Raw genomic sequence first — 24,006 nt, forward strand, 5'->3', positions numbered from 1 at the left:
AGCTGATGTGGCAAAATGAGAAGTTAAGGATCTGGGGTTGGATCTCACTTAAAGCAGTTGTGCCAAGCTGAGGCTAATTGCCAAATAGCGCTGCTGATACATTCATAAGGAAAACTGGGTCACATGTAAGTCATTATTGCGGGTGAATTCCACCTTTCAGTTCTGCAGTAAATCTTCATCCACTCCTTTGTGGTGATTTTCATGGGCAGACCCACTCTCTAGTTTTGTCAGGCTCCTCCGAGGTATTTTTGTGGTCCACTGACACGTCCCATCTACAGAATTCTGCCTTTCACTACTCTCTTACTTACTTATGAATTAATTTAACAAATCAGGTTGGTCTTACTAAGATACAAACAAACATATGTGAAAAAGAAAAAATGACCAAATATTTCTATTCTTTGTTTTCTGTCTCTGAGCCAACTTCCCATTGATTGGTATCCCCTGGCCACTTAGTCCTAGAAGAAGCTTTTTGCTGGGAGTGTATCAATTTCCATTAAAATAGCTTTGTTCCCTTCTGATCACTGCTTTATTTTGTTTATCAACTCAAGGAATCTCAAAGAGTACACAAATATCACTCGCTTTGGCAAACCCACGTTGTGTAATCCCAGCAATAAGCTTCAGCTTTTTCTGATCTCTAGGTGATGAAAACTGGCATAACTGCCCAGGTTTGGGTGCCTTGTGTCCAGTGGGAATCTGGGTTTTTATTGACAATGGCTGTGAATAGCAGGGATCCAAGAGCGGATCCAACAAGGGGATCTCGTGCACAATTCTTGACTTTTCTGCACCATTGGAAAAAAAGATCTGTCTTGTTTTAACGTGTTCGGTTTCTTTTTGATGCTCTGAGAACATCTTTGCATTGGGAAAAGAAATTTTTCCTCTCACAGTTTCCCACAGCCGATCAATTATTCAGTATTTGAGAACTTTGAGGTTTCTTAAGCAGAATTGATAGGAGTGAAGATAAGTCACAACACATGATACCACAACTCACGTAAATGTGGGCATGAATGATTTATTTGGGAAGCCAGTATTCATCCTTTTAGTTTTATTTTGCATGTTCAGTGGGACTCTGTTGGACACGGATCATCTGTAAGTTGTATTTTCTATTAAAATACAGAAATTAGAATGTGATTCTACCTTTGTGTATGCTAGAAACAAGTGATGACTTTGAATAATGGGCTAGAAGCAATGTTGCTATCAATTAAAATTGCTTCTCTGAAAACAGCAGTTACATGAATTTATACCTCCCCGAGTTGTAGATCTGTGTATTTTAATAGGTCACCAAGTGGTAGATGGTTTGACTGTCCTGAAAGCAGAGCTAATCTAAACAGAAAGATTTACAAGCTGACAAGGAGCAAATAATGAATATTTTATGCATATATTCCTGTTTCTTGGATTTGTTCTAATCATGATTACACAAGGTGTCTGGTAGCTCTGTTCCGTGCAGTAGCACTTCCAAGTAGATGCCCTTTTTTCTTTTCCAAGCACAGAGCAGTGGCTGTCACTGCAGAATAGCACAGGAGCAGTTAAAACATCCACATCTTCACTGCTGCCTGAGGATTTTCAGAGTGCTGTATGTGCCTCACATGGGATGGGCAGGAAGACAGGCACCAGTATAGCCCCTGGCCTCAGGGCACAAGGGTTTTTGTTGTCATCAGCCTAAAGATACCATATTTGGCCTGTTCTGGTTGGTGATTGGCATTAACAAAAATAATTTTTTTAGGAAAAGCATTTTGCCCAATTAAGAGAAGTGTCCATCACTCAGCTGGTTGCCACCAATGTCATCTGCTGTGCCGTCTAACTTCACTTCTCTGTGAGGATGTCTCAGAATCATAGTATCATTTGAGTTGGAAGGGACCCTTAAAGGCCAACTAGTCCAACTCCCTGCAATGAACAAGGACTCCTACAGCTCCATCAGGTGCTTGGAGATGTTTCTCTGAAGGCTGACCAGCTTTTGTAGTTTTGATGGGCAGAGTCCACTCTCTTCATTTAAATCTATTATTCTGAGTCACCTTAAAAGAAGGAGAATGGTGGCACTGGGGAAGGGTTAGCTTGAGAGCTCGCTTATGGAAGGTTTTTGCTGCAGAGCAGAGAGAGAGAGCTTGAGACTGTCTAAAACTATAATCTTTTAATGTGCTAAATCTCTGTTCCTAAACACAGAGTCTTTTTTTATTATGGTAAGGTTGTCATAACTTGCTGATGTAGGCTGGTAAATAATGCATCTTATATTTAGTAAATAGGAAAAAAAAAAAACATTAAACCTTCTCTGTAGAATTTTTCCAGCACGGTGCTTAAATTTGCTGGAAAAATCCAAGATGGCATAAGCTGTCAAGTGCCGAGACACAGCTAATACAGTGCAGGCTTTTCCTGCGGATGAACGTTCAAGGACATTCTAGCCTTTCTGCTTAAATTCCAAAAAAGATGCAGACAAAGTAAATATTAGCTTTGTGCTCAGCCCTTTTCTTTGTACATCAGGTGTCAAGGGCCTTGCCAGTTTTTATTTTGGCAAGCCTGATTACCAGGTTTGCTTGCCAAGGCTGGAGAGAAACATCCTTTGTTGGCAAGGTGGTCTGGATGACCTAATGCTAATAGCTGTTCCTTTCTGCAGCTCCTCTGGTTCTGCCGAGGATTGCGGCACTGGGGCACTCCAGTTTCGGCTTGCTGGAAGCCTCTCATTGCTCGTACTGCTTGACTGCTGAAGTTCAGTCTACTCGCCCAACTGTGTTGTATCTGAAAGATATGAGGAGTGATTCAGCATTTATCAAAGCTCTGTCGCAGGGTTTTGGTGTCTGTTGGCCACACTTTCAAAGGTGCCCGAGGGTGTAATGAACTGCGAGTGCAAGTTGTGCGGTGCCCGAGGAGCTGAACGCTGGGCTGCTCCTTGAGCACAGTCTGAGTAATGAGCACTTCTCTATTGAGCGAAAGGACTCGGAGGGACAGATTTCACCTTCTATTTTACTGGGTGAGAAAAATCTATTAATCTCTCTTCCCTTTGCAGGAGAGCTGTAAGTGCAGCAAACTGTGAAGTTAAATGTTTTTTATACCTTGTAATGACAAATTGTCCGCGTCTCAGTCCTTCCTTTAAAAGCAGGAACTGTGTAAGACACTTCTTCAGGAAATTGGCTTTCTCCTCATTAAGCTAATCTTTTCCCCCAGAACACAGAGTGCTCCGCATGTTCACAACTGCTGAAACATGCTCTCACCATCAAGTCATTAATGAAGGCAGCTAAGTAGGAGATACCATTAGAATCATTACCGAGTGACAAGACATAGAATTATTCTGACATCCCATCTCGAAGGTGCAATTCTGCTCTCATTCAATATTTCAAGATATTAAAGAATTAAAATAATAAACCTGGGGCTTAGGAAATTTGTTTGTGATTTTGGAGCCATACAGTCCTACTGCATGATGACAACTGCTGCAGTCTTCGTGCGAGTGAGGCAAATATATAGCAGAAGAATAGCAGTAAATAGAAATGTGAATACGTTCCTATTTTGTTGCCCTAGGCTAGAAGGCAGGGAGCAGGTGAATGCAGTATTGCCCATGCTGGAAGTGAATGAGCACCATTTACCTTGAGCATCACTGGGCCGTGGTATCCATCTCCAAATCTACTCTCTCTCTGACAACAGCCATTGGGTGCACAGGTCAGAACAAGAGTTCTGTTTCCACCGTCTTTTCCTTCTCAGAGCACTTCAGTTTTCTTCTAGAAGTAGCTACAAATTAGGTTTTTGTGTGTATGAAAACAGCAAAGTCATAAATATCTGACTGTATCTGATCAGAAACCAAGGCAGAGACGCTGTGGAGCAGGCAGAGTAGACAGAGCTCCTATTTGATGCTTTTGCTTTCTTGTTTTTCTTTATTTGTCTCTTTTGAGGACTAAGGAGGCATATGCAAGGGATTATAGCCTGCACTGTTTTTAAGCAATGTGTGCATATGTTTGGTGTGTTTATTTTGTTTCATTTCAGCATCCATAACCAGCAAACACAAGTGCAAAGCAAGGTGAAATTCTGCAGAGACGAGTATACTGTAACACTAGCTGGGAGCCAGCTGCAATGCCAGTTTTCAGCAAGAAGCTCTTTTACATCAGTATTTTGTTCTGGCAGAAGACAGCTTGATGCGCTGCAGGAGAATAACAGCTGTGCACAGTAGTGAAGTTGCCTCTGCACCAGCACAGGGGCTTTTTGTTCAGGATTGTGCTTTAGCAACCAACCTCCCAATGCTTCCACGCTCCCATGCTTTGGGATGCATCGCAGCGAGGTCTCCAAACGCGCCAGCTGGTTTCCTAAAGGATGTGCTCTGAGAAGCAGATTTGGCTGCTGTCCCTTGAGCTGCTTGTCCTGTGCCACCCCCCCCCCTGAGCCCAGCAGCCCGATGTGTGGGGTGGAGCTGCTCTCTGGGGGGCTGCTGCAAGGCTGTCCTGCTATTTCACATGCCAAATTGAAAAGAAAACCAACTTCTTATTGTCTTATTGTTACTAATAATACTAATAGTATATTACTGCAATAGGAGCCATCATGTAGCGGGGGCATGACCTGTCTAAGAAGGAACTACCCCTGCTCATCCAGGACACGAGCCAGCCTGTGCCTCTGGGAACTGGGAAGCATTGCCTGGATGCATTTTATTTCACAGCATGTGCACCTATTCTGTGGTTTAGAAGAGGAAATACTTTCTTTGTGACATAAAATGCAGTCTTGCACCACAAGACTATCCCTCTGTAAGGTCTTGCACCACTAAGTATCATGATGATCTTCTTTTGGCCATTGACGATAAAGGTGAATTTTGTTCAAAATGTCTGTGTTGAAATTGGAAAATGAAAGGGAATAAGACAAGAGTGTCATTCGTGGGCCTTGGGTTAGGATCTTGAAGAATATTTGCATAGCTGTAGATTTAACTGTGCATTTTAGAGGCCTGCAAGCAAAACGTTTATTCAGAGTTTGAAGATTAATTGCAAATGAATATAAATTAGTCAGTCTTTCGTGAATAGACTGGGAAAATAATGAGAGTGGATGCATTCAGAAATTAAAAGGGACATGGTCAGTGAGCAGGGTGGGGATGGGTTGAGGATTGGTCTAGATAATCTTAGTGGTCTTCTCCAACCTCAATGATTCTGTGATTCTAAGAGAAGAAGAACGCAGATCTGAAGCAAAGTGAAGTATAGCAGTCAATGGAATAAGGACATTCATATATCAAGAATATATAAGAGTAATTTCATTTCTCTTTGTAACTTTTGACTCATTTTTATTCTTTTTTTTTCCTATGTTGTGTCCATTTTAACCACAGAAATGCTCTGGTAGCTGAGAAATCCAATTACGTGCTTACATGTCTGAAGCTACGATTATAAATGTTTGGGGGCCAATGCTGTACCTTTTTATTAGCCCAGACAGAGCCTAGCCGAGTGGGTAAACAACAGCTGATCGTAAGGAAGCTGATTTGGAAATAACTATTCAGTGGAGGAAAGAACCAATATTTCAGTGCAGTATTTGCATGAAATATTATGTTCAGAGTATTATTCAAACGTATATTGAGGTACTGAATACAGAAAACATTTATCTGTAATAAGTGTTTAACAGAAATATATTGCCCAGCTTTGCAATGAATAATTCCATCTGCATTAGAAACGTGGGCTTGACTGTGCATATTATTCATATCTTTCTAAATGTTAAGGCAAATTGCTACATGCTAATAGATACTTACCATCTTTTTTTTTTTTTTTGTGTAGAATGTCATTAGGTGCAGCTTTCCAGAGGAGCAGAGCCACTCAGAAGTTTAACTGTGATGATGAGTTACAGATGCAAAGCGTGTCTATAAATCGGGCTATAGGAGCTGGTCACGGGGAGCTGCAGGAAGAGGTAATGTGGGGTTCTGTAGGTCTCTGTGGAATCACCTGGGTACGGAGCTCACCCTAAGTACTCTCTCTTCCTCCATAGAAAATACATGGATACGATTCAGTGTTTAAAAGCTGGTTAGACACAGAGCAGATTGCTGACGGAAACAGCAGAAGATGGATAAGGCTGGTTGCAGGACACCCTGAGGAAAGAAGGCAAACTTTTGTAAGAAAAACAAGACAGGGATGTAGAGAGCTCACTGCAGAAAGATATCTCCGCTGTGTTCCTACTTCTGTCTCATTATAAGTGACATTTAGGCAGGCAGTGGGAGTCAACTAAAGTAAATAGCTACAAATCTGGCATCCCGTTGTTAAGCTCTGGACGGGCACTGAAAAAAAGCCAGCCATGCTCCAAGCCACAGAGCCGTGTATGAGGCATGTCTAAGAGAAAAACAGTATCAACCAGTAATGACATTTTTTCAGATTTAACTTCTTGCGCTGATCCAGAAAGCTCTCATTCTAAAGCAAACGGGAGTTGTTTGATACTGTAAAATGTGTGGTTTGTGAGAGGATTTAAAGCTAAGCTGGTTCAGTTATTCACCCTCTGACTTCAAAAAGCTCTCTAGACTGCATCAGCCCATATGTCTGGTTAAAGCTTTGCATATGTTGTTAAGCAATTTTGATAACACGGCAGTAATATTGCCATAAACAACAGATATTAATAACAGGTAGTTACCAAAGCATTACGTCTATTTATTACATTCTCTCTCTGTTTATCTATGTACACATCCTACCAGACCGTTATTTCAGTACAGTGGACTGACCAATGGCCCTACAACAGAGATCTCTGCGTGGCGAGATTGTGCCAATAAAACGTTAGCCATATCTTGAAGCCTACTAAGAACAGCAGGAGATATTGCATGGGCACCAGGAGTACCAGCACAAGGTGACAGCAGAGACCTGGGAGGGACAGGCACAAGGCTTTGCCAGAAGCCCTGAGCACAAATCTCAAGTAGTAAATTACCGATCACAAGAGAAATGCAATCTTGAGACCTGGGCAGGACCAGTTTTAAGGCCTAACTGGGGCATGTCTTGAGTTGTGTAACCACCTATTGCAGTCCACTGGCAGTACAAGTGGGAACACCTTTAGATTGTGCACAAGATTGGAACAAAACCGACTAGTTGCACAGGAACCTTATTTCAGAATTAGCCATGTGAATTGATCTGATATCTCTGTGTTGATGCATACGTAAATAATATTTCTCCATCATATTTGCTCTAGCGTTGTATTGCTTGTGTTTGGTTTGAGGCTTTGGTTGTAATTTGGATACGACACAGAAAACTGTATATTTTGGTTTTCTTGTGAAAGGAACATCAACAGGAACTGCTGTGTTTCTTCAAACACCATTGTTCAGCTCTTATACAAAGCTCACAGGCCTTCATCATCCCATCCAATGCCACTTTCTCCATCCAAATCTAGCACAGTCTGGCACTGTAAGTGTCTGGAAAAGAATTCAAGTAGACAGACAGTATGGGCTTAGAGCCTATACTGCAGCTAAGAGATCATGATTTTGTGAGTGATCTTTAAGCTAAAGAAAACCGATTTGCCTTATATGCGTGCTGTCATTTTGTGCTGACGTAGGCTGGTAGAGCAAATAAATAATGTTTACACAAAGCTCTGCTAGAATCATGTAGGTTTTACAGCACAGGCACACCTGAGCAGCTTAGTAATGCACGTTACGTAAATTAAAGATGTTCCTGGTGCACAGAAAGAGGCTGTATGCTGTAAGTGACAGAGCTGAATTAGCTGTGCGATCCTGTGAGCTTGTTAAGCAGCGTCCCTCCAGAAAACAGTGGTAAATGTGAATGATTGGCCACAAATGGCACTTAGTGGGATCCCGTAAGGACAGATTTTGAGCACGGTTTTATTTTTTATCTGCAGACAGTTCAGAAAAATAGTATCTGTGAAAGGATTCCTTAGTGCAGGCATTTAGTGCCGGACTTGTGTAGCAGCTTCTGTACCACTGTTATTCTGCTAGGGAGGAATGTGAGTGGGATCCTCATGCACCGTGTGCCTGTGGTATACGTCAGCCAGGGGTCGAGCAGGTCTCTGTTGATCTTTGCCACATCAAATCCAACATCTCACTTAAGAGCCAAGGGTTTCACACAGGCCTGTCTGTATTCTTTGATATCCTTGCTATGTGGCCTCAGGCTGATGTGTTCTGGCTCGCCACGCTGCCTGCCTTCCCTCCACTCTGTTCATTCTGGAAAGCTTTACTTCAGAGGCGCGTGGCTTCCCCTCAGCACCAGTAGTGTTCTGCCTTTCCCCTCGCTCTAGGAAAAAACGAGGTGCTACTGGCAGCTCTCAGGAATAAGTGGCTGCAGATTTCATGCTGAGTGCCTTCAGATTGCACTGTGGAGTTGAGCAGGTTGAACTCCAATGTGGGCTTATGTGCTTACCTGGGCCAAGTCACGCTTCTGCATGTGGTTTCACAATTAACACTTTGGTAAGCAATGGTTCAGTTGGCTTAGATAGATGTTGGTGACTTCAGATGTAGAAGCAAGCTGGATCAGACCTAACTTAGTGGTAGGAGAGGCTGAGAGGGCTGGACTGTTCAGCTGGGAGACGAGGAGGCTGAGGGGGATCTCATCAATGTCTATTAATGTCTGAAGGGAGGAGACAAAGAGCTCAGAGTCAGGCTCTTGTCAGCAGCGCCAATGGCCAGAGGAAGTGGGCACGAACTGGAACACAGGAGATTCCCTCTGACCATCAGTGCCGTGATGGAGCACTCAGAAAGGGCCTTTCCAGGGCGAATCCTCTCACAGTTCCCACTGTGGTGTAATGGTGTATTTCAAATCCTCAAGGTACAACTGTTGTGTCAGCTACCCACATTTTAAATGCCTTTGGTAAAATGGCTCTCCTATGAATGTAGCCATTCTGAGGTAGTCTTGGCCTTTGGCGATTCCTTACTTTCCCTAAAATGTGGATGAGGTGCCTCACAGGGATCCTTGGGGCCATAAGAAAGGACAGCAGAAGGAGCAGCCATAGGAACAGCCACCTTTCAAAAGAGTGGTGGAAATGTTGGCACAAAGTACAATAGGATTCAGGGAGTTTATGAGGCAGTGAGAGGCAGGAAGACAGTAAGTGAAAGGCAGTTGAATTGGGAGAGAAAGGGGAGGGCTGGAGGAGATAATGAGATTAGTTGCCACAAAAGCAGTGCAGTGTTTCTTTAATGTGCTACATAGAACAGATGGTGAAAGGCTGATGAGTTTTTATATCGGGGGGTCAAGTTTTATGAGAGCATACGTTTTCCCTGTGCTTGTTACCTGAAAGTGATATCACTTATCCAGGCCTTCCTGGGATTCATTTGCCTCTGAAATGGCAGGCAGGCATTCTGCGGTGGGGGCTTGAGGTGGGTGAGATTTGCCCAGTACCTGTGGCACATGGCTGGGGGCAGCACCATTCAGCATGTGCAAGAATGTCCTCAGGAGCAGTAGAAGTAATTTCACAGAATTATAGAACGTGCTGAAGGAATTGGCCCCAGGAGATGTGTTCCTTCCTTTCAGTAATTCCTATTGCTATTCAAGCCCAGCAAAGCAGTTTTGCTAAGGCTGTGACATTTCTTTTTGTTGCTTTTTCTCTTGTGTAACACTACCAGCAGATGGTTATTTGGAGCAGGAATGTCCACGTAACATTTGGGGTTTCTCCTGACAAATGGCAAGAGTCGGCTCCGACCCAGTGACCTCTTACAAGTCTGCCAGCAAAATCAGAAGTTAATTTCAGGTCTAGCGATGGGCCCACAGGGTTCTATCCCTGAGGAGCTCGGCAGTGCTCCCCTGTGCCGTTCCCAGAGGTGTGCAGAATCCCTCAAATGGCAGAGCCCTGATTTCCGAGGATCATTGCAAAGCAAACTCAATTTCATGCAGGTTGTGACCTCTCGTTCGAGTGCTCGGAGATTTGTGACCTACTTCATGACGGAGCTTTTTGTTTGCTTTTAGCTCTTTGGATGTAGAAACCAAGAAGTAAGATAAGTGCCAGAGGACAAATGTTTATTTTTAACACTAGCCTCTCAGTGTAACTAGCTGTAGTTCTCTTGCTTTTTCTCCTGACCCTCACTAGATCTCCCATACCTCACATGAAGTATTAAGTGGAATGCCACCAAATCTCTGAAACTCAATAAATAGTCCGTAGCTTAGAATAATGCTGTGTATTGTCCCTGGCTAAACTGATTTAAGCTTTACCAAATCTATGGGGAAGAAAGGAAAAAAAAAAAAAAAAAAAAAAGGCAGATATTTTCCCTGCTCTATCTCTTAATCCACCTTTCTCTCTACTAATCTGAAGATGAGGTTGTGAATGGCGAATAAGGAGGCCAGGGCTCAGTGACAGACTGCCGAGCATCTGGTCTTGATCTGCTGTATATCACAGATATTTTGAAGCTCATCACAGCAGCATGTTGGCTTCCTAAACTGTAAATAATTACTTCTATAAAGCCCTGTTTCAGCTTTAACAAAACATCATTTTCCATTCCAACTGTTGTCCTGGAGTAAGCCTAGATAGGCAAATTAAATGTTACAGCAAGATAGGCAGTGTTGTGAAGCCATGCTTTGGGGTTATTTTTTGCAGGGAGGAAAGCACAGCACTACTGCTGTAGCATAACCAGGTCAGACTGAATTTTCCCCAGATCACATTTTCCCTCTTCCTAAAATCACAGAAGTGCCTTTCCAAATAGCGTGCTTTAAGGCAAGGGGTACACAGCAAGCAGACCTCAAGGAGTCGGAGGTAAAAAGGACCGGATGGGAACACCGCTCTGAGACTTCAGTGAAGCAGCTCTGATCCTCGTTTTGCTTTGTCTACATAGAACCTCCAAGACAGACCCTGATGTATTTACTTTGTCACGTGAGAAGGGCTGTGCAGAAGCACTGGTCTGGCTCTCCTGCACCAGAAGGTAAGAGGATGCCTGTTTGTTTACTAGCAGGTGTTGCACAATGCACAACACAGCTTAGCAAAGGGGCTGGCAGGCTCTGTGGGAGCCGCGCCGTACAGTGCTTCCCCGGCTGGCTGGGTCAGAGCCTTGCATAACGACAGGAAAATAATGCTTATCTGCAATAGTATTTGAACTGTAAATGTCATTAAAAATAGGATCTACCGTACTTTTTTTTTTTTTTCCAGTTAGATACGCAATTTTTGATTCCTAAGGTAAAGCATAAGGGGAAAAAAAAAAGACTCATTGCATTGGCATATACGGTTCACTGAACTTTATATTTCATGGCACGCTCTTGGTAAACCTTTCATACATTGGTTAATTATCCGATACAGTTGCACATGAGTAATAACAGCATAGCAGCAGGCTTGCTTTGTGCTCTGCCACGCAGCTCCCAGAAGGATGCTGTGTTAAAGTCAGTGCAGTTACTCTAGTGAGAAACACGCTATTCTCATCTATGCACCACACAGATGTATAGACAGAGCAGCACTATCACTGCTTAGTTTTAAACACTTTGTTTTGTGCTGAGTCTTCAAATTCATGTTATTTGACTCAATCAATGTTTGATGGTCTCAGTGTAGCATCTAGTGGAGAAAGGGTAAATAACAGAAAAAAATGAAAGCAGAAACGTGCTGTTAACCCTGTGCACTGCAGGGTTCGCTGCCACCGGTCTTGGTTGTCGTGCATTCACGCTCACTGCTGTCTCCAGTCTAAGGACAGACCCCAGAGCTGCTGTACCATGAGTTCTGCCTCAACCCCTGCCAGAGCAGAGCTGTCAGGGATGTGGGATATGGCCGAGCACAGTCCTGGGAGAAGGTATGCGGGGAGAAAAAGAAAGCTTTATTTTCAATAACTAAGAACTTGGCAGAGTAAAGAACAGGGGGTTTGTTTTACAATTACTTTATTCAGACGTTATTGGGACTTTGTCATGTGGATAATGTCTTTAGTGTTTTATGGGGAAGTGAACAAAGGAGCACAAATCCATACACCAAAACCTGCCTCTGGGCACAGCTGATGGTGAAGAGTCCTCTGGAAGCACTGCTGCTGCAGAAGGGATCCGGCTAGGAAACTAATGATGGGGTTGCAGAGCCAGTTCTTCGTGATATGGCATGGAAATGTGCTGCCTTGGGCAGAAATACAAAGTAGATGGTAAATATGTGCCTCATTAAGGGTAGCTCCAGAGAACGCTGTGATTAATCCCAAATTATCAGAGATGCAATTTCTTTGCAGAATTCTGAGTGCCACCACTGATCCACATTGGCAAGCAGTTACAGAAGCATCTGTGTTGGCCTGGTGGCACCAACCAGTATGTAGCACAAGATTAGAGGGTTACTGTGTTTGTCCTTGCTAAATCTTCTAAGCAAGATGGTGAAGTGTTCAGACATGTTTATAGGATGCCAGCCAGGAGGGCTAAGGTGGGGGGTCCTTATTTTCCTGCCTTGGTGCAGGAAGTGCCTTTGAGCAGGAAGGCTCTTGGGATCATCTCTTGCAGTGCCTTTCAGCCTGTCCCTAATCACTCGGTGTTTTCCTGTTCCTCTGAGCTGCCAGTGGTCCCACCCTGTGGCTCCTGCACAATCAGGAGGACACTCCTGCTTTCTGAGAACTGAGGAAAGGGCAGCAGGCACCAACAAAGAACTATCTCCCATGGGCACGTCAGTGGCACGGGCTGGGGCAGGAGGATACAAACCCCAGGTTTTTACTTGGCTATGTGGAGAGGAATTTCTTCTTGTGCACTTTTATCTATCCCAAGGGTGACTTGAGAGCTTGGTAACACCCTTGCCAAAGCCAAGCATTCAAAGAAGACATTATTCCCAAATTTTGAAATACAAAACATATTTGCATTTTAATTTGCGTTTTAATTTGCATTCTGGTTTTTTTTTTTTTGCTTTTTTTTTTTACTTTCATATTTCCAAGTCCCCACAACTCTTACAACTAAACATCATAATTATTCTTATCATCAGTACTACCGCCGCTCATAACAACAATACATAAAAGCTAAGATTCTTAGATAATAAGCAAATTTCATGAGCTGTGGGCAGCTCATTAGAGGGATGCTGTAAGAATGGAGAGTTCAGATCAGATAAAAGCCACATTAAAACTGGGACTAATTGGTAGCCTCGTTGTTGGTGTCACTGGAGAGATGAAGCGATGAGCCACCCTGTCCTCAGTGTGTTGTCCCTTTGTGGCTGAGCGAGATAGGCACAGGTAGGATAGCAGTGTGAATGCACTACAATGCTATATTACCATTTTTTAACTCAGGCTATGATCAGTGGGGCTGACACTCCACCACTGACTTCTCTGTGCCTATTTCCCTGCTAACCCAGAAGCCGACGTGTGTCCGTGCTGAGGGTTTTTTCAGGGCTCTATCCAAGTAGCAGCAGTCCAACCAGTGGCTCTCTGGTCCTCTCCTCTGCTGGCTGTTTCTGAGGCAGGACATCATCTGGTGTGCTCCATCCGTACTACTTTCAGGCTATATGTATATTTTTAAACAAGAAGGAACACCATTTTGCAGCAGTTAGTCTGGCCAGTTCCCATCCAGTCAGCCCAAACCTTCTAGCAATTTCTGCTATTTTATAACACGAACTCTGGGACTACTTCAGTAAGCCAGAAAGTGAGCGTTCTGTGAACTGAGAGTTCAGAACGAGCTGTACCATTCCTGGAAGAACTTAACTGGTCAAAATCTCTCTTGACAATTTTAATTACTTTGCAGTGGGGCCAGCACGTGGGTGTACCAGGAAGCAGTTTGCACACATTTTGTTTAGCTGAATTGCTGCTGTGCCCTCTTTTGTGTCTTTCTTAGGAAAGGTCAAATTTGGCAGCTTTCTGTACCGCAAGGAGATCGTTAATGCAAGGTGAAGGCAAACCACAGCACTCAATAAACACTTTTATTTTTCTCTTTGGAGATATTAACTTGTAAAAAACACTTATTTTTGAAATACATCACGCTACACTACAGCAAAGAGCAATGCTTTTAGGGCCGGGCTTGCATGTCTGACTATGGATTACATTGGGGAAAAGCCTTTTGCCGGTGCCTGCTGTTGGCAGACAATGTAGACCTCAAAACCTCAACAGTGGATGTGCCGGGCAGCGAGAGGTGACATATGGTCCCTCTGTGTTTCAGATGTGCAAACTTTTGTAAAGACGCCTGTGAAAGGCCAAAGAAACCAAACACTACATTATTTTTTGTAATCCCTTGCAATAAAAGGTGAAGAGATGACAGGGCAGTCATTTTCTCTGCCCCTCTTCTATATGTATTTCTGTTTTTCAAAAGGTTCCCCGATGCAACTTGCAACTGAGCTGAAACATGAAAACTGCCCATCTGGAAGCCTGAACTCCCCGTGGCACTTTCCTTTCAGAGCAAAGAAACAAAACCAACAAAAGCAGCTTCTTTACAAAGGTGGAATGTGTTTTCCTTATCTACACGGGCTGCGGTCAACTTACAAAATACGGTGCAGCCTTTGCTCAGAAGCGGAGATCTTAGCAACAGAAATGTAAATAGCATTGAGTGCAGAATGCAGCAACCTGGGCACAGGCACTGTCTTCTTTAAAGTTGCTGCTCTGTAACTTCTGGCTCTGAAAGAAAACCGTCTCAAATTCCTGAAAGGTTCCTAGAGTTCAGCCAGATACAGGGCTGGGGCTTCTCAATAGAGACACTTACAGAAGGGGGAGAAAAATTAAAGCCTGGAATCACCATGCTTGAGCTGCTCATTTCAGGATACTCTTTTTTACTATATTTGTAACTAGAAAAAGAAATCAGTAGCAGAATGGAGCCAATTCCTTACAGACTGAGCCCGTCGGTACTCTTCTGCTTTCTGAGTGTTTCTTTCACTCCTCTCCAATATTCCAGGCTCCAGGACTACCTGGAAAATAGATGACAAATTCTCATTTATCATATTCTCATTGAATTCATATCTGATGCAGGGAAGGTGAACTGGGAACAATTACTCATTTCTTACGAGAATTCATGGTGAGAAGTTGCAAAGCCAAGAGGCTTCAGTGGCAATGGGTAGCTTGGTTGCTTAATGATGGACCTAGAAAAGGCAAAAACTATTTTAAAGCACAACATAGCTCAAACCAAAGTTATAGGCTTGATGCTGAAATTACTGGGCGAGGTTCTTTGGGCTAAGTCAAACTAAATGGGCTACGTGTAACTAAATGGGCATTTTTGGCTTTAAAGCTATGAAAGTGGTTTGCCTAAAATAAGATCATTGTGGATCTCATCGCAAAACTTTGATCCAATGCTTTTTAAGCTTCTAAAAGTGTTTACTCAATGTTTCGTTCACTGCAATGTTTTACTGGGGCTTCTGGTGTCCAATACCCACATTTTAGGGCACAAAAGGAAGCAAAAAGCATGAGGCAGAAGTCCTCAGGCCATAGTATGAGACCATTGCCTGCTGGTTGTTCACATTTTTTGGCGGTTCTACTGTTCTTCTACTGTTTCTATTTGGAAAAGATTTGATGCTTCAAGATGTCTTTTGGCCTCCTTTATGATGGTTTTATATTTAACTTGCCAGAGTGTATACTGTTCCTGTTTCGGACAGAGCAGAAAATACCAGTATCCCACCAGTGGATGTACAGATGACATTCACAAAAGGCTCAGGTACGTGCAGTGTGTATCTGGAAATGCAGTTTTCTGGTGCTTGGATGCACATTAAAGACAAAAGAGTTGGTTGAGAGCTGGCTGGAGAAAAAAAAAAAAAGGCTCAGAAAAAGTGGTCCATGTACTATAGCTACTTATGTTCCCTTCAGCTTTCATTCTCAGTCAGGGTATTCCTAGAGGGCTTTATCTATATCTCTTAACTTTATATTTCAAGAGAAATACAGACAGCCTCCAAACTGCATGATACATGCAGCAGGTTTATTAACACAAATGCTTATGACATTGCACCGTACCAGCTCACGTGGAGCCCTGTTGTACCAGGTATTGCACAAACGTGGAGTGAAAGTTGGTCCCTGCCCCAAACAAGAAATGATTCTGTCCCCGCGGCTTACACTGCGCTTTGCTGAGCAAGCACTCTGGGTATTTCTGACACTGCTGCATTCTGACAGCGATCCCAAAGCCACGTTCAAGCAGGAGCTTGCCTGCCGTGCACACGCCAGCAGCACGCGCCGTGTGGGATCTGGCCAATCTGGCTGCAGGGCTGTGCCTGTGCCCCTCGGGTTTCAGTGAGCAAGGCGTGCGTGCCTCAGTGTTGTGCTGAATCAGGGTCCCGCTGTATAGGAAGTGCATCTGCCATTAAACATACATCATACTTGCTTTTAGTGCTAAGATTAAGTGCCTTGTCTCCTGCCCCTTTCCCAGCTAAACTCCATTTGTGGTGAGAGTCATTCATCTTGAATTGCTTTAATGCAGTGTTTAAGTGTGTCAGCGCGGCAACAAAGCAGTTTGCATTTGGTGTTTCAGTGAGACGTTAAAAATCCCATTCACATTTTTAGTATGCGTTTCTCTCACATAAATTACCACAGCTTGGTTGGCAGGTCCTGAGCGAGTAATAAGGGTTTTGGCACAAACACACACCACAGATCGGCTAAGTAAAGGGAAATCTTTTGTTTGTTCCTACTTTGATACCAGAGTTGTGAGGCTTAGCTTCTAGCAAATGGTTTAAGATGTCGTGTTTTACTGGCGGTACCTTACAACTCACTGAAATAACAGATCCCCCAAAACGTAGCAGTGATTGTACAGATCCATCCCCATGCATCTGTGTGCGTGTGAAGCTGTGGCCACGTGAACCAGCTATGCAGCAGGCAGCTTTTACGGCAGGCTGTAGCCAAAAAAATTGCTCTTTTATGTGAGAGCAGCCCCTGAAAGAGAAGTGAGCTGAATGCAGTTCTTACGTATGAAAGGAATGTGTTCTCTTTGTGGTAAACAATGACAGAGTCACACTGCAGCCTGCTTGCTTGCTTTCATTCATAATTCTGGGATGTGGTCACTCAGTGTTTAACACATAACAAGTCATAATTCTGCAAAGTAAGTTCTCCCGTGCTGAAGTCCACATTGCAAGGTGAGAGCAGCGTCTGAAGTCGCTGTACCCTGCCTTGCCATGTTGCTCCATTTGTGCTGTAAGGTCACGAGTTGAACTTAGTTTGGTGTCTATTTTTAAAGCACTCAGAACTCTTGCAGCGTAGGCCTGACCTGAGCACGCAGCGGGACCCTTCCACTGCCTCTGAATGGAGCCCTGTGTCAGCGATGCATGGCGGGGCTAATCAGGTAATGCGAGGAAACAGCTGCGAAGCGCCCAGCCTTCGGGGTCTGTGTGTCTCACCCGTTTTGTGCCCCATGAGCAAAACGTATCCTTTAGTAACAGCTCCAAGTTACATTTGCTAAATAAACACTCTGCAGTTCTGCAGTTACATTGAGTGCTTTGGGTTGTTTCTGCCGCCTAAAATATTGCTATTCTCAAACTGAACGCCGCGGTACATTTGACATAATCCAGGTATGAGTAAAGAATTATACAAAAATGCGAGAGATGCACTTTGAAGCCTATGTGCCAATGGATTAAAACATATCTATGCAACCTGTGAATAAATGCATGATATGAAGGAGAATTTTCAAGAAACCAAGGCAACTCTGCAGCTAAGGATCTCTAATGCACAGAATAACGTGTTCTGTCTGCTGCTGCTGCTGCTGGCAGTATTTCGGAGCTGCACAATTTGGATATTGGATGTCTCTGGATTCGAACACAATGGGTTTGCCAGTACAACTACAGAAATGTTTGAGCAGAGCTGGAACAACGGGACGTGGTGAGGACCTGCATTACTGATGCTAAGCATTATTCTGGGGCCTTTGTGACATCTGCCTGTGAATTTGTTCAGCTTGGGTCGAACGTCTGTATACCAAGCTTTGCCCTTTTTTATTTACAGGCTTCTATAAAGTCGAAATAACAGCAGCTTACGTTTTGCAGTAACAGTCATTGGAAAGTCTCGTGCTGAGGAGCGCTTCACAGCCTGTGCGTTATCCGACATTCCTGCTGTCTGCCTTCCCCAGACTCCAACCCGGTTCATACAGCTTAGTCCTACAGCTACCTTAGTCCATACAGCTTAGGGCCACGGGGCAGTCCTGTACCTCAGTGCTGGAGAATGGAGGCGGCTGGGATTATCAGCCCAGTAAAACGAAGGGGTACGGCTGCTTTCTAGAAATGAAGTGGGGGGTAAACAAGCAGAGAGGAGGGCTACCGAAGCCAAAGAAGAGAAGTGGCACCAGAACAAATGGGTATGAAATGAGTGGGAATACATTTAGGCCGGAAACATAGAGGTTTCCAAACTTCAAAAGGATGCGATTTTAGAAAGCTTCCTAATTAGAAGAGTGCATGCAAACTCCCATAGCATTATTATGCATTTGCTATTTAGGAATTCCATTGTGAAATTCCAGAACTCATTCCCTACGTGCCCATTACTCGGTCTAGTTGGGAAGGGCTGTGCTTTAATAAACGGAGATTAAAGAGATTTCTAACCAACCCCGTTTACACGCATTATAAATGATCACAGCGCTCTGTAGAACAGCTGCGGGGTGAGGCCGGGTAGCCAACACCGCGGTACCCCGTTAGGACGGCCCCGCTCCCCCCATCTCCTCCCGCGCCACGGCCCGCTGTGTGCGCCGCCAGAGAGGCAGCCCAGAGCCCCGCGGACAGCGGGACGCTGTCGGGACCGCCGCTTACAGCACTGAGCGCCAGGCAGCGCAGCACGTTGCGGCACGCCACTCGTGACTGACAGCTCAGACGGCCAATCCGCTCTCCAGCGCGGAAGAACCGCACCGTCCGCCTCGATTGATGGTAGACTCATCCAATCACTTTGCTGAACAGACCTCCAGCCCCGCCCTCCCTCTTACACACCGAGCAGCTCGGCCAATCACAAAGCGGGTGCGCGACAAAACTCTCGCGAGTTTTCTTAGCCCCTCCCCCCCATGCTCCCTCCCCCCGCTCTGCCGGCTGCCCGCTAGTGACTGCGCAGCCGCCATGTTCGTTGCTATGCTGCCGCTGCTGCCCGCATGAGGCGGGAGGACGGCCGCGCGGGGAGGCGGCGCCGATCCTCCTCCCGCTCCCCCCTCGCTCCCCCGCCCGCCCGCTCCCCCACCGGCAGGCAGGGCGGCTCGGCACGGCCCCGTCGCCTCCCCGCTGCCCGCCGCATCCCGGCTGCCGCTCCGCGTGAGGCGGCGCCGCGTCCCGTGTGAGGGGCGTTCGGCCGTGAGGAGCGGGGGAGGGAGAGGCCGGACGGGGCTCCGCCGCTTTCCCTTCCTCCCTCCCTCTCGGGCTTCCCCGTCCCTCCCCCCGCCCCTCAGCCGGTCCCTCGGCCCAGCCGCCGCAGTACGATGTGGTCCTCGCCGCTGCGGCTGGGCGCGGGGCGGCTGCTGCGGCTGCGGGCGCTGTTGCCGAGGCCGCGGCCGGGCCGGGCGCTGCGGGGGATCTGAAGGCGGTGCGGTGCGGGGCGTGCGCGTCTCAGCGCGTGCCCGGGCGCGCCCCCGCGGCGGGGGTCGCGGGGCAGCGGCGGCGAGCGCAGCCCCCGCGCCTCTCTCCTCCGCGCTCCCGCGGCCGCCCCCTTCCTCGCTCCATCTGCAAGGACGTGGCTGTTATATGAAGGTAAGGCGGGCGGGGGGCTGCGCGACGCTGTCACCCCCGGCGAACCTTCCCCCCCCCTTGCGGCTCGGGAGCCCGGCTCCCGCGGCTGGGGGCCCTGCGGGACGGCGGCGGAGCGGCCGCGGCCGATTTGCAGCCCGAAAGTTGGCATCGCTGCGCTTTCTAGGCACACGAAGGCACGTCGCTCTGGATAGGGACGGGGGAAACGGGTTGGAGCGCGGTCGTTGCGTGGCTCCGGTCCGTTTTTAGTCTCTCCCTCCGGCAGAAGGGTTGTATAACCAGCCGCACGTCGCCTGCGTGTACCTGGCCGCGGTACCCCGCCGCGGGAGGAACGCGCCTCTCCTCCCGCTCTCCCCGGCAGCGGCTGCCGGAACGCGGTGGCTGCCGTGTAGGCGAAGCGCTCGCAGCGCTGCTCCGTGCCAAGCGTGCGCGCGGCTCAGCTGTGCAGCACATGCGGCTGAACTTCGCGCTGCCGTTTGCACCCTGCGAGGCTTCGGGGTGGCCGTGCGGTGGTTGTTTCGGCCGGGACGTGGAAAACATTTGCGTCGCTTGTGTATTACAGAGGCGCTAATGGGTTTCAGCCGGAGGTTCGCTGTCAGAGGGCGGCGTGCACATGGATTTTCTCGTCCGCGGGTATCTGCTGCCCTGAGCTCAACTCGGTGTGCGTGGGGAGGCACTGTGCCGGCCGTGCGCCGGAGGCAGAGCGCTGCTCTCTCTCTGCTCCTGGAGCCGCCGCTGCTTTCGCGCACACGCAGACAACCGTGTGTTCGTCACATCGCGAATGTGTGCTGCAGGGGCACGTGAACGAGATTAGAATTGGTGAAGCTGGCCTCTCGTTAGATGTGGATATTGCGGAGAAGTTCTCCAGTTCATTGCCTGAACGTGCAACACTGTATCATAATCTTACGGATGCCATTTTTTCTACAATGGATTTCTTGCTTCACTGACCTAAGAAGTTGTTTTTACTCTGGGCAGAACTTGGTTAGCACCGTGTTGATAAAATATGATTCTGGGTGATGAGCTAACGTGCACGTGTTTGTTTGCATTTCCCAGGCACATTTAGGCTGTATGAACTCAGAAGCATCTGATATCTGAAGATAACTTTGTTGTCATTGCAGTTTCTTGTTGGTATAGTTTTTATTTCATGCTTTTATTTGTAGCTTGTTTTTAAACTCAAATAAGCATTGAAATATAACTGTGTTTTCTTCAAAAGCAGAAGTACATTAATGTTTTACCTCCTAGTACACTTTCCTTGTCTTTGCTGTGAAGTTTGCTTGCAGTCAGATTCACCTCCTTGGGATTTACTTTGGTGATTATTTCTTGTTCAGTACCGTTTTCCATGTAAAGCGTGGCAACAAATGAGACATTTAAATTCTGTTGTCCTGCTAAAGCCTAATTTAGGTCGTGCATAGCGATATTGATTGAACTCCCCTGCTAAAAATACTGCCAGGGCTGGGTGTGCTTACAGTGCTGTCACAGGGGAGTGGAGGCTTTGCTGGGTTTCTGGGAGCAGAACGAAGGGCTGATTGTTTGCAGCCATGTCTGTAAAACACCGGTACAAGAGAAATCCTGTAATCTTCCAAGTAATTCTAGCTGCTCTACTGAGTGGGTGAACTCCCTGTTAATGAGCGGAGCTCACTTGGTACCACTTACATGTCATTTCTTTAACATATTTTGAAAACATGGTAAGCCAATACCTGTGTGCATCGCTTGGCTCTGTTCCTGCAGTGACCTCTGGCTGGGCAGAGGGACCAGCAGAGGAACTGGAGCCGGACCCTGTGTTCTATGGGCACTGTGGCAATGCTTACCAGCACTGGCTGTCTGCGAGTGTTGTGTGCTCTGTTGGCAACTCCATGTGCATGTGGCATGTCATATTGGCTTCCCTGAACGCAGAGAGCCATGTAGTTGGCACCGCAGCAGCCTGTTGTGGCAGTGGGATGGGACTGTTTTGTGAAAGTGAGGGGTTTCTGAACGGCCTGTTCCTCTTTCATCCCAGTGCTGCTAGAAGATTCTGACCATTGTTTGGGGGCTCTGTCTCACTGGGACCTTGTTATCCCTGGAGAGTTATCTTAGAAATGCTTTGCTGAATGTACATAGAAGTTCTGTGTCACTTTATGCTTGCATTTAGAAAGTGGAATATGTTCTACAAACATCTTCTGGAAAACTGAATGTGAGTGGTAGGCTTGAGGAAACTGGAAGGGGTGACTGTTGGGATGGATCCCTTGGTCCTGACCTGTACCTGAGAACAAAGCTGGAACACTTGCTTGCAGCACCCCGACATCTGCATGAGGCTGGGGCGGAGTGTCTTGAAAATTAGGGTGGATGAAAAATGGTGCTCCAACTTCTCAGTTTATCAGAACAATTAAATAGTAAATGTGTGCCATTTTTCTTCTGTCGTTGAAGTCACTGTTAGATTATTTTTCTTAAACGGATCGATTTTTGCTCTGTCTCCCTGGGTCTTCCTGCTTCCATTGATCAGCCGCACTGCTACCCCACCGTTGTGCCCCATCCCCTGCGAGCTTACCTTTGGTGACCATCGTATGAACACCGTGCCTTTGCATGCTGGTTTTTGTGTCACGTCTCTTCCATTCTCACCAGTTGTAAGAGTGGTCAAACAAGATGCTGTCAACAGATGGTCAACTGTTGGTGTTTTGTTTTGGTTTTTTAATACCACGCTTTCTCTCTGGTGCTGCCACTTTTCATGAAACGGTCTCACGGGTTTTATCGGGTTTTATTGTGCTTCATCCTAAACAACCGTAAAAATGGTTTGTGTGTGCACATAACATGGGCTTATTTGGAGTGGACAGAAGGAAGTGTGAAGGTAGAGCAAAAAGGGGGAAGGGGGGGGGGAGGATGCTGGGGCAGGAGGCAGAACAAAAAGAGCGCAGCAGCGGCTGATGGGTAGCAGCAGGTCTCTGCTGTCTGGGCCAGCTGTTCTCATACGCTTGTTTGGGTATAGAGCTGGTTTTCCTTCAGGGCTTGTAATCCATTGACATAGCACAAGATAGTTTATGCAGGTTTCTGAAAGCCTTTTGAATTTCCAGTATTTTGAAAATTTCTGAAAGTAACCTGATACGTTTTGTTATATAATTACATACCAGAATCTCCATTCTTATTTTTGAGAATATCACAATGTTGCTGTTCATCACTTACCATGTAATTACTCCAAGTTTACAGCAGTTACAGTGTTCACAGAAGTTTTATTGGCATGTCGACATACAAGAAGGAGATGCCCAGATGTGGTTGAGGAGGATATGGCTGTTTTATGGTGGTCTGTGCGGATGGTGTAAGATATCTCCCACTGTATTTTACAGAATGTTACCGCTCACTGTCAGGTAAATCAGGCACAGCTAAATGACTTCTTGTATGATGTGTGAGAATTGAACCAGCTTCTGCTTCTTTGGCTTTTGCACCTTGAGAAAAGAAATAGTAGGTGATGCAATTAGACTTCTGTTTGCACACTTGGCACTTGCAATTACTCCTTGGAGAAGTTGTAAGGCAGCTGTTGAATGACACGCAATTCTGTGTGAGTGGTTCTTGAGATACTGCCATCTCTGCTGCTCCATGAGGAAGGCAGAAGCAGCTGATATCCATTCATAAATAAACAGTCTTTTAATTATGAGTACTTACGATCTTTAATGAAGAATGCTTTAGGAAAGATTGTCAGACTGGGGAGTGAAACACAGTTGCCACTGTAGGGTTCTCAGTCCGTCCATAAGATTGAGGCGATAAATGAAATGGATAATGCACTGTGATAACGTGTGTGTGTTCCCGTTGCTGTTCTGGCCATCCCTCATCTTCTGTAGGATCAGCTGCTGGGAGAAGGACTGAGCTATTCTGTGTGAGCAGAGGCCCACATCTTCAAATGGAAATCAGTGTCTTGCTGCTCGAGATGAGCATTTCCATACTTGATTTCTTTTAGTCCAGAATCATGTTGGAGAAGATTCCAATATCTTATCGACTTGGGATTTTTACCTTTAATAGCAAATACTCAATGATTTTTAACTGAATGCTGAAAACCTTCTTATGGCTGATGCTGCTCTTAGGATGTTCTGATGTGGAGACCCTGCTTGTGTGATGTTTTGCTATTTTGTGTGATAGTTTTCATAAACTGCTACTTGAAAAAAAAAATCCTTTAAACATAGGCTCTTAGCATTGCTTTTGTGGTGCTTAGTAGGAGCAACAACGTAATACAGTTTGATTTTGTGTGCACTAACTGTGTGTGGGTTAAATGTATTTTGTGTCTAAAAGATTAGTAACTTTTCAAGTTGAATTCTGTGACTGCAGCAGTGAAACTGCATCGCTGTGATCAAAGTTACACTCCAAATATTTTCTCAGCTGGGAAAGTTGTTCTCATATAAATCTTATCAATTTTATTTTTCAGTTTGTGTTTGTTATTAAGATAATGTTATTATCTTTTTAAGATGGCATCAGTCAGGTTTAAAACCAGAAATGGAAGCTGTAGGAGACAGTTCTCCCTGTAAAGCGGAGCTGCTGCTGGTAGCAGATAGGAGCCTGCTGAGATGCTTTGTCTCTGAGATGTGGGAGCGTACTTTGTGCTGGGAGAAGGCTGCCACCAGGATTCCTGTCTTTCCTTTTGCCAATGGAAGGTGTCTTACAAGTAGTCAAGCG

General features: G+C 45.8%; 1 protein-coding gene and 2 long non-coding RNA genes across 3 annotated transcripts in view; 2 read left to right on the forward strand and 1 right to left on the reverse strand.

Annotated features, from left to right (window-relative positions):
• The first annotated feature begins 2,628 nt into the window (after window positions 1-2,628).
• LOC121111254 lies at window positions 2,629-17,155 on the forward strand. The gene is made up of 6 exons (XR_006939858.1): window positions 2,629-2,959; window positions 5,718-5,847; window positions 10,682-10,768; window positions 11,459-11,620; window positions 15,319-15,404; window positions 16,908-17,155. It is a non-coding gene; the product is annotated as an uncharacterized LOC121111254 (long non-coding RNA).
• LOC112532782 lies at window positions 12,682-18,465 on the reverse strand. The gene is made up of 3 exons (XR_003076113.3): window positions 17,698-18,465; window positions 14,761-14,835; window positions 12,682-14,664 (listed from the first exon to the last, which is right to left on the reverse strand). It is a non-coding gene; the product is annotated as an uncharacterized LOC112532782 (long non-coding RNA).
• Window positions 18,466-18,738: 273 nt separating this feature from the next.
• Window positions 18,739-24,006, forward strand: part of PTPN4 (protein tyrosine phosphatase, non-receptor type 4) — a 100,954-nt gene continuing 95,686 nt past the window's right edge. Inside the window, exon 1 of the mRNA XM_040704316.2 lies at window positions 18,739-19,377. The gene's annotated coding sequence lies outside the window, so the exon portion shown is untranslated. The remainder of the gene's footprint in view (window positions 19,378-24,006) is intronic.

Source organism: Gallus gallus, chromosome 7 (genome assembly GCF_016699485.2).
Source record: "Gallus gallus isolate bGalGal1 chromosome 7, bGalGal1.mat.broiler.GRCg7b, whole genome shotgun sequence".
In the NCBI taxonomy this organism is placed as follows: Eukaryota; Metazoa; Chordata; class Aves; order Galliformes; family Phasianidae; genus Gallus; species Gallus gallus.